The following is a 13,780-nucleotide window of genomic DNA, read 5'->3' on the forward strand; positions in this document are numbered from 1 at the left end:
TATGGCAAATTAGTGTGCAAAGCTAAATCGTGCTCATCAAATACAGCCTTTGTAAAAAATTCTTTAAACAAATTTTTCAGGTGTCATACTACCATTTTACATAACGTTTCCCATTGTCTTAAAAGAACTATACAAGACACCAAGTTCAAATTTGGTGATGGTCGACATCTTGATTATAACATTTCCGACTTAATTAATCACTGAACTCTCGTTCTCGCCCTGTTCTCATGCACTATACAGTGCTTGAAGTTGGCTTCCACGGTGCCATCAGTGAACTACTGTAGCCACCATGTTTATATTTGGCCTGGGAATACAAACGAAATGATTGATACTGTATAGGTAGCAATTTTTAGGATATGATTACAAGTTTAACAGTGTTGAAAGGGCTGCAATATATATATATATATATATATACACAGTGAAGTGGACGCGTGCATGAAGCAGTTTATTGATGTTTTGGCCGGGGTCCGGCCTTCATCAGAATACATTTCATGGTGTCAGTAGAGTAAATGTGCCTACAGTACATGTGCCTATCAACCAAATGAAGATACGTTTACATGAAAAACGAATAAAATGGGCAAACAAAATGCATCCGAATCGTTCAAAGGATAGTTGACACGTGTATATACCGATGGCGATTGCAAACATATAATCTAAAATACACAGCATAAAAACGCGCCGAAATGAATTGTAAAAACCAATGGCCACGTGACAACGAAACGTCAATATGTGCTCAATATGTGCTATGTTATCAAGCAAACACAGACACAGAAAAAGGGGAATAGCGACGTACTAGTAGAAGAAGGGACAATGACGGGCTACAAAGACAGGCAACTCAATTTTCCTACACATTCATTCATACCACACGCGACGGTATCAAACTTATAGATAAGGAAGGATTGGCGGGTTTCTTTATCATAATTAGAACGAAATCCAGATTCAAGCAACGTGACTCTCAGTTTATCAAATGAGTGGTCAGGAAGATGCACGTGTCTTGAGATGGGCAGGTTGGGCAATGTGTTAGCGTGGGATTTATGATTGTTAAAGCAGAATCTGAAAGGCCCTTCTGTTTGTCCGATGTACCGTTTTTTGCAGAGCGTACATTCAAGCATGTATATTACGTTTTTTGTGTCGCAGTCGAAATCGCCTTTGATTTTTAAACAAAACTTTGAAGACGTACTAGTAACCTGTTACGATGTCACCATGTAGGGGCATACATCGCGGTTTTCGACAAAGATGGCATCCGATGGCATCAGGGCAGTCAGTCATAGATGATGATGCTAGTATGTCTCGAATATTTCTAGCTTTATGGTATACTGCTTTAGGCGGATCAGAGAATATGTTTTTGAGGCATTCACTTTGCATTAGAATATTGTGGTGTTTCTTTAATACATGCGAAACACTTGAGACTGACGCAGTGTGGGTTAGGACAAGATTTGTCTGGGGGTGAGGGAGTCGGTTTGTTCTTAATGCAAAGAAGCGCCCTGCGGTCATGCACGTCTGCGCGTTTTATTGCATCATCAGTCAATTGTGGTGGGTAATTTTGTTTGGCTAAAGCGTTTTTTAGGGTACCGCAATTCTTTTGAAGCTCTGATTGCTCAGAACAAATTCTTTTAAAACGTAAGGCTTGGCTATACGGAATGCTAGTCTTGCAATGTTTAACGTGACTGCTATCGAAGTGCAAATATTGACATCTATCTGTCGGCTTTTTGTATAGGGCAGTAGATAGTTTATCATTTAGCAGTGAAACGCTGACGTCAAGGAAGTTAATAGTAGATGCAGAATACGTGTGAGAAAATGATATGGATGGACGGGCATTGTTAAAGTCAGATATGAAAGAAAGCAGTTCCTGTTCCCCATGAGGCCAAATCAGAAAAACATCGTCAATGTAGCGTTTGTAATAAAAAGGTTTTAACATCCTGGTTAGCAAAAATTTTTCTTCTAGCTGACCCATAAATATATTGGCGTAGTTCGGGCCAATTCGCGTACCCATAGATGTCCCATTAACTTGCACATAGTGCTGTCCTTCAAATTCGAAGTTATTTAGTTCTAAAATAAGGGCTAGCAAAGTTGCCAATGTGTCGCTATCGATGAGTTTCTCGGGTGATACACATTCGTAGCAATTGACGACTGCCATGATGCCATCAGAATGTGGAATGTTAGTATACAAAGATGCTACATCAAGTGTGACCAAAAGAGAACCTTGAGGAATAATGAGATCGATTATATCCGACAGGAAGCGGGTAGTGTCTCTTACGTAAGAGGCAAACGTAGCTGGGATATGACTAATCAGGGAATCTACGTAGCTGGACAAATCTTCTGTGACTGTACCTATAGCAGAAATGATGGGATGACCTGGGTTGTTTATCTTATGAATTTTAGGGAAAAGGTAAAAACGACCAGCAACAGGACTTAGTGGAATTAGAGAATGAACCACATTGTCAGGCACCTTTTTCTTCTTGATGAGATCTAGCACTGTGCTTTTGATCAGAGATTTATTTATTTATTTATTTATTTCAGAATACTGCAGGCCAACAGTTATGGCCCATGCAGGAGGGGCTATACAAGGCATGTAAATACACTGTGACATAAAAAAGGAAAAAGAAAAAGAAAGAACGGCACTTTAACAGATTGCCGCTAATAGACAAGCAGAAAAATATATATACAACATGTACATATTCATTCATATATATACGCATACGTACATATACAGCATTCATTCACTGAAACAAATGCTCTTCTAGAGCTTTAACAAAATTAGGGGACTGGAAGATGGCCCCTGGAAGACAGTTCCAGTCGGAAACTGTCCTCGGGAAAAAACTGTGTTTGAATGTTTCAGTTCTTGCAAAAATTGGTTCCAGTAAATGACTTCCTGTGTGGTGTGTTCGTCTAGACGATAACTGTTTAAGTTCTGCGGGATGCGAAATGTTTAGTTTATGTGCTAAAAGGTTATGCAGGAACAACAAACGGGACATTTTCCTACGTACTTGAAGTAGTTGGATGTTATTTGTTTTCATTAGTGTCGTAGGTGAATCAAGCCTTCTGTATTTGTTATAAATAAACCTAATCGCTAATTTATATTGCTAATTTATATTGCTAACCTAAATTATATTGCTCAGTGGGGTCATGATCAAGGCGTTTATAAAATGTTGCGTCTGCTAGCTGATTGACGATACAATAAAACGCGCAGACGTGCATGACCGAAGGATGCTTCTTTGCATTAAGAACAAACCGACTCCCTCACCCCAGACAAATCTTGTCCTAACCCACACTGCGTCAGTCTCAAGTGTTTCAAATGTATTAAAGAAACACCACAATATTCTAATGCAAAGTGAACGCCTCAAAAACATATTCTCTGATCCGCCTAAAGCAGTATACCGTAAAGCTAGAAATATTCGAGACATACTAGCATCATCATCTAAGACTGACTGCCCTGATGCCATCGGATGCCATCCTTGTCGAAAACCGCGATGTAAAGTATGCCCCTACATGGTGACATCGCAACAGGTTACTAGTACGTCTTCAAAGTTTTGTTTAAAAATCAAAGGCGATTTCGACTGCGACACAAAAAACGTAATATACATGCTTGAATGTACGCTCTGCAAAAAACGGTACATCGGACAAACAGAAGGGCCTTTCAGATTCCGCTTTAACAATCATAAATCCCACGCTAACACATTGCCCAACCTGCCCATCTCAAGACACGTGCATCTTCCTGACCACTCATTTGATAAACTGAGAGTCACGTTGCTTGAATCTGGATTTCGTTCTAATTATGATAAAGAAACCCGCGAATCCTTCCTTATCTATAAGTTTGATACCGTCGCGTGTGGTATGAATGAATGTGTAGGAAAATTGAGTTGCCTGTCTTTGTAGCCCGTCATTGTCCCTTCTTCTACTAGTACGTCGCTATTCCCCTTTTTCTGTGTCTGTGTTTGCTTGATAACATAGCACATATTGAGCACATATTGACGTTTTGTTGTCACGTGGCCATTGGTTTTTACAATTCATTTCGGCGTGTTTTTATGCTGTGTATTTTAGATGATATGTTTGCAATCGCCATCGGTATATACACGTGTCAGCTATCCTTTGAACGATTCGGATGCATTTTGTTCGCCCATTTTATTCGTTTTTCATGTAAACGTATCTTCATTTGGTTGATAGGCACATGTACTGTAGGCACATTTACTGTACTGACACCATGCAATGTATTCTGATGAAGGCCGGACCCCGGCCTTCATCATCATCACTCGTCAGTGTCGTCATATAAATACAAATATCTCTGTGTGTGTGCGCGCGCGTGTGTGTGTGTGTGTGTGTGTGTGTGTGTGTGTGTGTGTGTGTAATGTCTGTGATGCCGAGATCCGAAGTGAATGGATGAATGGAAAAACTTTATTAAGGTCCACCGGAACGTGCCCTAGCACGTAGTGGGCTGCTCCCACGTCTGGACGGAAAGACCTAGCCTCTCCGCCACGCTGTAGGCCCACTGAAGTGCCAATAGTTAGGCTTCAGAATCAGGACTACGTAGGGCAGCCTCCCACATGGACGATGTGTAACGTCTTCTTCGTCCTGTAACGCGGGGCACCGCCAGAGCATGTGATCTAAGTTGGCAAAGTCTGAGCAAGGCATGCAAGTCTTTGACGTTTGAATTTTGGGATGTCTGTGCCATAAGGAGTTCCAAAGGGTTCTGTATTAATCTGGCGATATCAACTGTGAAAACAAAATTGCAACTTGTGCTCCATGTTTGTGCCTGGATGTTGGTATGTCAGTATATCCAGTTACAGACCAGTATCTGTTATGCTTGCTCGGCCTAGGTTGGAAAAAAAAATGAGCAAAGTGGGCTGTCGCTTTATTTCTTTGTTCGGGGGAAAAAAAAAAACAGGAAAGGAACTTTGGCTTGGTATAACACGTATTCATGTATCTGCTGCTCGATACCTGCTTTCTAGACTTTCATTAGATAACACTACTCTAGAACTTTTACCCTATAGGACGGTAAGAAAAATGAAGAAGACTTGCCAAAAAGATGGAACTTTTTTTTTTCTTGCAAATGATTCTTGTGTTCATATGAAGCAAGACCATGATAAAAATTTGTTAGAAAGATTAATTTTACAAGGAGAGAAATAACTTTTATTTATATAGCCGGCAGATTAGGTTGGCCAATCTGCCGGCAGATAGCCGGCAGATTGGCCAACCCCGCCTAGATGGCGGCCAGAAGCCCTTGAGCTCTAGCGGCATCCTCGGCCTGCTGGACAGCCAAAAGTTGGTCTTCGGGGGCCGAGCTGAGCAACACGGTCTCCCACTGCTTCCGATCCTGAATTTTTTGGCCCTGTCGGGGCGCCCGAGGGTAGGCCCAGATAATGTGATCCAGGTCCGCCCTTTCTTGACAAAATTTACAATTGGCTGAATATTGGTCTGGGTAATAATGATTATAAGTCACCGGATTTGGATATGTATTTGTTTGAAGGAGGCGCCATGCCACCGCCTGTTGCTTATTAAGTGATGGGTGTGTGGGAGGAAAACGCACCCTCCCCAATCTGTAATGATTAGTTATCTCCCTGTAGCCAACCATCCGGTCCCCTGTCAGCCCCAGCCGCAGCGCCCCGGTGGCTCGGCTTGTGAGTCCTCGAGCCACGATGTCGGCTGCCTCATTGCCGGGAAGGGAGGAGTGCGCAGGCGCCCAGATGATATGGGTAACCCGCTCACCGCGGAAGTTTGCCAGGATACGTTGTGATTCCGGCGAAATGCGCCCCTTTGTGTAATTTAATATGGCAGTTTTAGGATCACTGACTATTATCGTGGCCAGTGTGGAAGCCATTGCGAGAGCAATGGCCGATTCCTCAGCCACCTCAGCTCTGTTGGTTTTAATAGATCCGCTGACCTTATGCTCACCTTCCGAGTTCACTGCAACGATACACATATTCTGATTAGTCGTGTACTCTGCCGCGTCGACGTACACCACGTCCTGAGAGCGTTGGAATCTCCTCTGTATAGCCCTTGCCCTTTCCTCTCGCCTTTCCCTGTGGTGTTCGGGATGCATGTTTTTGGGTAGCGGTGGGATAATAAGCTGCTTCCTTATGTCGTGGGGAATGTCTACTTTAGTGCCATACTGTGATGCGTATGTTACTCTAAGCTTGTTAAGTATGTGTCTGCCAGTAGGTGTTTGTGAGAGTCTTTCATATTGCGCTATCGTATGGGCTTCTATGAGTTCTTCGAGCGTGTTGTGGACGCCTAAGGCTAGGAGCCTGTCATTCGATGTGTTTATCGGTAAACCTATGGCTTGTTTGAATGATCGTCTAATGATGCCTTCGATTTTTGTCTTTTCTGCTACTTGGAGATTTAGGTAAGGGATTACATATACTATGCGGCTGATGACAAAAGCCCGGACTAGTCGTACCAGATTGTTCTCTTTCATCCCATAATGGCGATTAGCTATTCTCTTAATTAGTCTCATTGTTTGTTGTGCGCTGTTTTCTAGTATTCTGATTGTTTCCCCGTTGTGACCATTCGCTGATACGTGGAGTCCGAGGACTCTAATGCTGTCGACAATAGGTATTTGGTTGCCATTTACAAAAAGCGTGATGTTTGGTTTATCCGTAGAACTCTTACGGCCCCTGCGTGTCGGTCGGTATAAAAGTAATCCTGATTTTTGCGGCGAGCATCTCAATCCTTTATCCACGACATATTTCTCAACCGTATGTATGGCTGTTTGGAGGATTTCCTCAATCTGCCCATCACTTCCGCCTGTTACCCAAAGGGTGATATCATCGGCGTACAGGCTATGGTGTAATCCTTCTATATTTTCTAATTCTGCTGGCAGGCCAATCATAGCTACATTGAAAAGAAAGGGAGATAAGACTGATCCTTGTGGTGTGCCCCGGCTTCCGAGTTTTATCTCTTTGGATTTCACTTCACCGATTGTGATTTGCGCAATACGGTCAGAGAGAAAGTCTTTAACATACGCGTGGGTTCGTTGCCCCACTCCTAGGCCTTGTAAGTTTTTTAAAATAGCCCTATGGGTGATATTATCAAAGGCCTTCGTAAGATCAAGACCAAGGATAGCTTTTGTATCTAGTGTTTGAGGTCCCGCGTCTATTATTTGGTGTTTGATTTGCAACATAATGTCTTGTGTAGACAGTTTTGGTCTAAACCCAATCATGGTGTGCGGGAAAAGACCATTATCTTCCATGTAATTAGTTAGACATGTGAGGATGACGTGCTCCATGAGCTTGCCAGCCCACGACGTTAACGATATAGGCCTGAGATTCTCAAGTTGAAGTTTCTTTCCCGGCTTTGGAATCATTATAACTTGGGCGGTTTTCCATTGACGTGGAATATTACCCTGTTCCTAGCAGTTGTTAATATACTTGGTGAGGGCTGAGATAGATTCATCATCGAGATTTCTCAGGATGTTGTTGGTGATTCCATCCGGGCCTGGCGTGGACTTCGTGTTGAGCCTGATGAGTTCCGCTCGAACTTCAGCCTCGGTTATGGGGCTGTCAAGATACAGGTTTTCCTTACCAGTATACGGTTGTTGTTTTTCTTTGGTTGTATTTCCTACGTATAGCCTTTGTAGTTCCTGTAAAAGTTCTTCTTCCGTGCCTTTGTATCTGTGAATTATTTTGTGCAGGCAGTGTCGTTGTGTGGACTTGCTGTTTTCCGGGTCTAAAAGATAGCGCAGAAGATTTCAGGTTTTAGGTAGCCCTATCTGTCTCTCCATGGCGTTGCACGTGGCCTCCCAATTTTGACGGCTTAATCTATTCACATAGTCCTCTATTTCCTTATTGAGCATGGCGATTTTCCTTCTCAGGTTTTTATTAAGTTTTTGCTGTTTCCAGCGTTTCTGCATGCTGCTTTTTGCCTCCCACATATGTAGGAGTTTGCTGTCCGCCTCCTCTATCCCCGCTTTTTCCGGAATAGTCTTAGTGGCTCGTATCACACTTTGATGAAGTTTTTTAGTCCAAATCTCGATGTCATGTATGACTTCATCAGCTTCCTCCTCCCGGATTTTGCGGAAGGAGTCCCATTCCACAATCGTTATTTTCCTGCCTTTCTTTCTTGATGGGCCTGCGTGTACAGTTGTTGCTACAATGAAGTGATCACTACCCAGATTTTCTTGTGTGTTTATCCATTTTGCATCAGGTGCGTTCTTTGTAAAAGTTAGGTCTGGTGTGGTGTCATTGCTCACACTGTTACCCATTCTAGTGGGCGCGTGTGGATCCGTTACGAGAGTGAGACCCTCCTGCTGAGCGTCTAACCATAGATTACGACCCTTGACGTTCTCCAAACGGTATCCCCAAGCCGCGTGTGGTGCATTAAAGTCCCCTACAATTACCATTGCATGTCTTTCTGCTAAAATTAAGGGTTTACGAAAAAGCGGGCCGAATCTCATCTTGTGTCGAGGGCTACTGTATACATTTAAGATGAAAAGGCTTCCTTCTCCCTTGCGCGTGGGAATGATTTCAATCAGGACGTGGTCTACACCGGTCACGCCAGTGTTGTGTTTTATGACCGTAAGGTTTCTATGTACGAGAGTTGTAATGGACGCCTTCTCGTCGGAAGCACCGTATGCTTTGTAACCGGATAATTTAGCCAGTCCCCCTGTTTCTTGCAGGGCAATGACATCTGGGGCCTTCTTGCTACTTATGAACTGCTGTAGGTGTCCCCGTTTCCGGCGATACCCGCGACAGTTCCATTGCTATATTAGGCATTTATTACGCGGAGCCATGTTTAACTGTTTGATTCTCCCCGGTGACTTTACTAGTTTCTGTCACTACGGGTCGATGATATGGTTTGGTGGTCGCTTTTACCGGTCCCACTCCCGCAGGCCTCAAGTCCTTTTGCGCGTTTTCAAGAACTGTTAATCGGGTTTCAATGCCTTCTATTCTTTGTATAATTTCCACGAACTGTACTTGTAACCCGGCGAATTGTTGTTGTAGCGTCTTAGTTAACTCCACAAACATTCCCTCTATTTGCTTTTCTAACTGCGTTGAGACGCTGCTTTGCGCGTCTGGCGCATCTTCAGCTTTTCTTTTGTGGGGCGGCGTCCCTGCCATTTGCGCGAGAGCGGGCGTTGACTCACGGCTAGGCGTCTGTGCCGTACTGGCGGTAGGCATGAGACTTGGCTCGTGTGTCCTATTCTGCTGAAGCCTAGTGTTTTCTTGCTTTAATTGTTGGATTTCCTCCCTCTGCTTAGCATTTTCACGAGTAATTTGCGCTAGTAATTTTCTAATTTGGATCAATTCCTGCTCCAGGGCGGACCCTTCTTCTTTAGGTGTTATATTAGACGGAGAAGCAGCGCTGGAGACCGTGTCTGCCCAGCTCACCTGCGTTTTGTTGCCGTCGTCCCTGCCAGAGCCCTCCGGGGTTCCATGTAGTGGGGATTCTCTCGATCTCGATTCAGACCTGGGCCGGGACCTGGACCGGGACTGGCCGCCACCGTCTCCACAGTCTTGGGAAGGAGCTAGAGCGGCTCCTGTCGCGGCATCTGCTGCCGTGGCTGTTGGTCCATGTCGATCCCTTGTGCGACTCGGTGCTGCCCGAACGCTCTCTGAATCGACTTGGGCGATTGTCCGCCATAGCTTTCTGCGGTTGATGTTCATTACGTTGTTGTTGTTGTTGTTTCCACTGGCTCTTTCTGAGAAGATATGGGGTCTTGAATCGTTCACGGCACTTTTTGTCTCCTGTGAGGTGTCCCTTCCCACACATGAAACATCTTGGCTCGCACTGATGATCTTCGGGTGGATTGAGAGTTCCGCACCTGCGACATTTCTTGCTGTTCGGTGTCGGGCAGACATCCGCTCGGTGGCCGAGGCGGCCACAGGTGGTACATGTTTCGTACTGCTTACGATATAGTAGGCATCAGTATTCAGCTCCGCGCTAGTACACGTAGTGTGGTACGTAGGTACCTTCAAACACTATCACCACCGAATCGGCGCGTCCCATGCGTCTTGCGTGTAGTATAATCGGGTTTCTGCAGTTCACCAGGCTTTTTTCAACGTCTTCAGGCGTGTCGTATTCTGGTATACTGTGTATGACTCCCTTAGAGGTGTTCTCCAGCGCAGTAATGTAAGCGGCCGTACTGTAGGTGTTTGATCCAAGTTGGATTTCTCGTATCTGGCTGTTTTGAGAACTTTGAGAAAATGCGGCCCAAGCCATGTCAGATGCGGGGGGGGGGGGGGGGGGGGGTAGTATTTGAAAATCGGCTGTTGCTTTTGTCACAGCCAACGACAGGAGGATGATTGTTGCAGCCGAACTGCTCAGTACAGAGCACCTACCGTCAACCTCACTGTTCGAAATTTGCTAAAAGTAGCGGAATGTGATTATTAAAAAAAAAAAAAAAAAATTTCGCTGAGCACGAGGTCGCGGGATCGAATCCCGGCCACGGCGGCCGCATTTCGATGGGGGCGAAATGCGAAAACACCCGTGTGCTTAGATTTAGGTGCACGTTAAAGAACCCCAGGTGGTCGAAATTTCCGGAGTCCTCCACTACGGCGTGCCTCATAATCAGAAAGTGGTTTTGGCACGTAAAACCCCAAATATTATTATTATTATTAAAAAATTTTCGAATATTATCGAATATTATATTTCTAATATTTGTATTTAATTAGAACTCTAGATATTTGAAAATTTTTAAATATTGGGTTCGATACGAATAAAGTAGAACCTCGTTCATACGACCTCGTTAGGTGCAATTTCCCGGTGGCAATGTGATTCAGAATACAAAAAATGATGCAATACAGTTACGCCCATAACCCTTGTCTCCATTGCATAGTTTGTGGTTCGTAGCAGCCACAGGAAAGGAAAAGCAACAGGTCTAGCCAAAGCTCAACGCCACTCTATGAAATGACTCTGAAGTACCTATGTATTCGAATGAGTCACATTTATACCAGCAGAACACATGTTCTCAGCTTCTGAACAAAGAATTTCAGAGGGGCCGACTCAAGGGCAAGAAAATAGAGCTGCTTGTGTTTCTCCACCACAGTGCCTGCCTCACACATGAAGTTGTCTGTGTGAAAGGAAACGGGTCAAAATGTGCAAAAATCACACAACCCTTGCTTTTTTTTTTCTTTTTAAGTTTAAGATTCAAAAGGTATAAAAACAAAGTACTTTTTGAGTCTGGTGCAACACTAGTTAGCTTGGGTATGACTGCGCACTGCATGGGTTTGCCGTAATTTGAAGCCTGTGCTCGTCGGCTCCTGGACCAGGCCTTGGGGTGTGCAGGCTCGTGCAGTGCTCCAACGACTATAGTTAGGCTTTTCACAATGGAGAAAAATAACTTAATTAGCTGTTCCCAGTTGCATGAACTGTGTGTTATCGACAAACAGTTATAGCAAAGTTTCAAATAATATCACTAGTGAAGAATTTTGCAAACTATCGATAGCACTGTCAACAGTGAACTATTGTAATACTATGAATAGTGCTATCGGTAGTCTTTTCTACACTATCGATGGTATCAAAGTGAACTTATCTGTAGTTTTGTATCACTAATAGCCAGACCTTGTGGACCTATCACTGGCTGACGTCATATGAACAATAAAAATTTGCTATCTCAAGGTCCAAGTATATTTGAAATCAATGATACTTAGCTGCCAACTTTTATGATTTCATTGTGAAATGCCCGGACTTTAGAACTTGTTTATGATTGTCGTATAGGTGTTAGTGGTTATACAATTTTTTATTTGAATGCAACTTAGGACATGGGACACAATCTATTTCAAAAAATGCAAACACATCTGCCGACCGATTTTTAAAGCCAAATTTTATGGATCTGCTCGATTATTTGGACGCATACCCACAGCAATGCCACTCACTCTGCTGAAACCATGTTTAATGGCAACCATATTTTTCGGTTCTGTTACATGAATATTTCACGAATAAACTTTACAAATATCTCCGTCTGTAATGTAGATTATTCTAGCTGTGAATATGGAGGAGTGTGCCTGTTTACAGCGTTGCGACAGAACAAAAGCTGTAACTTATTTTCATAACTGGTCCACATCTTAAACACTAAATAAATCTTTAGTATTCCTTACCAAAATGTAGTATTTTTAGGCTTCGACCGAAGTAGTACTCGAATATTAAAGTTTGCAGGTCTGATTATGTCTTGAATAATACATCCCATTCACTTTATTGGAACCTGAGATGATCTAGAAGACGATATAGATTTACACTTTCTTCTGTATTTTAAAGCATACTTAGTAAAGAAAAAGTTTGACAATTTATGACTTGGTGAGAAAAATAATGATGCAGCCTATTATTTCATTTTTTTACCATGTTCCTTCTTTACTGTCTATTGTGATTTAAAAAACTGGAGTGGGTGTTTTTTGTTTACTTTGATTTCTTGATGACAACATTTTCAAACTGACAGAGGTAGACAACATTAAAGAATTTCTTTTTTACTGCTTGTTCAAGGTATATTCCTTTGTCACATTAACAGCTATGCATGTGGTGTGACCAATTAAAAAAAAAATCTCACGTGTAAAAGACAACTTCAATAATATATCATGAAGCTGGTGAGACTTCAAAAATGCGGTGCGTTTGATTCTTCTTTTAAATGTTTGCTTTCTCAAGGCATCAAATCTTCATTTAATATTATTTTTCAGTTTCAGTTTATTATTTTTTAAATACTATGAATGGGTAAAAGACAATATACAGACAAGGATCCCAAAGTCAGACTGCAACGGGACCCTTGATTAATAATAGCATCGGAGAGGCGTATGAAAGATGAGCAAACTAGGTAAAAGAAACAAACATAATCGTGAGAAATACATCATATAAAAATTAAATGAAAACAGTTGTCAGTATGCAAGCCTGTAGTGCATAAAAAAAACTGTCATACATACATATAGCAAATGTAGTGTAATGAATGATGTAAACTTAGTTACACATGTAAAAAAGCTTAACGGCATGACTAAATGCATGAAAGGATGAAGATTTAGTGGTGTTGGGTAAACCGTTCCACAGTTTTATAGCAGCGAATTATGTCATTTTTCCATAGTTAGAATGGACCATGGACAGTAGAAAATTGGAATTGCGTGCGAACCTTGTATTATTATTATTATTGATGAGGTACCTGTAATCAATGAATTCGTATGAAAGCTGTTTAGTAAGTAATTTATAAAACATAATTATTAGATAATAGTTGAACAAGTTCGCCACAACAATGATGTTGTGATGAACTTGACGATATTAGCACTCATGAAAAACACGCTGTTAGATATAATGCGTATTGCTTGGTTTTGCAAGTACTGAATAGACGAGATATGACAGTAATATATGTTTCCCCAGGAAACAGTGCCATAATTGATGAGTGAAAGCAAAGTATAATGCTTTGATGGTGTAACAATAATTAACAATCTTTCCTGGAGTTCACAACTTGAAAATATCTGCTCATCCACCTTTCACAAACTATGTCTTTTACGGAATAAACTTTCGAAAGCCCCCGCTCAGGTCAAACTATTGGCTTATAATTCATTCATCAGGCCTAAGCTCGAGTATGCATGCGTGGTGTGGGATCCATATACTAAAATAAATATTAAAAAACTTGAAAGAATTCAAAGGAAAGCAGTAACGTTTATTTATTCAAAATTTTCACCGTTCGATTCACCGTCTGAGCTAATGAAAAATGGCAGTATCCAATTCCTTGAAACAAGAAAAAATATGCGTCGAGAGTTTCTTTTCTTACTAATAAATAAAGAATTGGCACTTGATCCTGCACCCTATGTATAGTTTCTAACCACATGCTTCGCCATCAACCCGGTTTACTAACCCCTCACTTTGC

The 13,780-nt window shown here is 42.3% G+C and overlaps 2 protein-coding genes across 4 annotated transcripts in view; one reads left to right on the top strand and one right to left on the bottom strand.

The window, feature by feature from the left end:
* The window catches only part of LOC142571314 (uncharacterized), a 43,139-nt gene that overhangs the window by 19,047 nt on the left and 10,312 nt on the right, over nucleotides 1–13,780 (top strand). The window lies entirely within an intron of this gene.
* Nost (Nostrin) overlaps nucleotides 1–13,780 on the bottom strand; it is a 109,136-nt gene that overhangs the window by 2,193 nt on the left and 93,163 nt on the right. The window lies entirely within an intron of this gene.

Source organism: Dermacentor variabilis, chromosome 2 (assembly GCF_050947875.1).
Source record: "Dermacentor variabilis isolate Ectoservices chromosome 2, ASM5094787v1, whole genome shotgun sequence".
NCBI classification, from domain to species: domain Eukaryota; kingdom Metazoa; phylum Arthropoda; class Arachnida; order Ixodida; family Ixodidae; genus Dermacentor; species Dermacentor variabilis.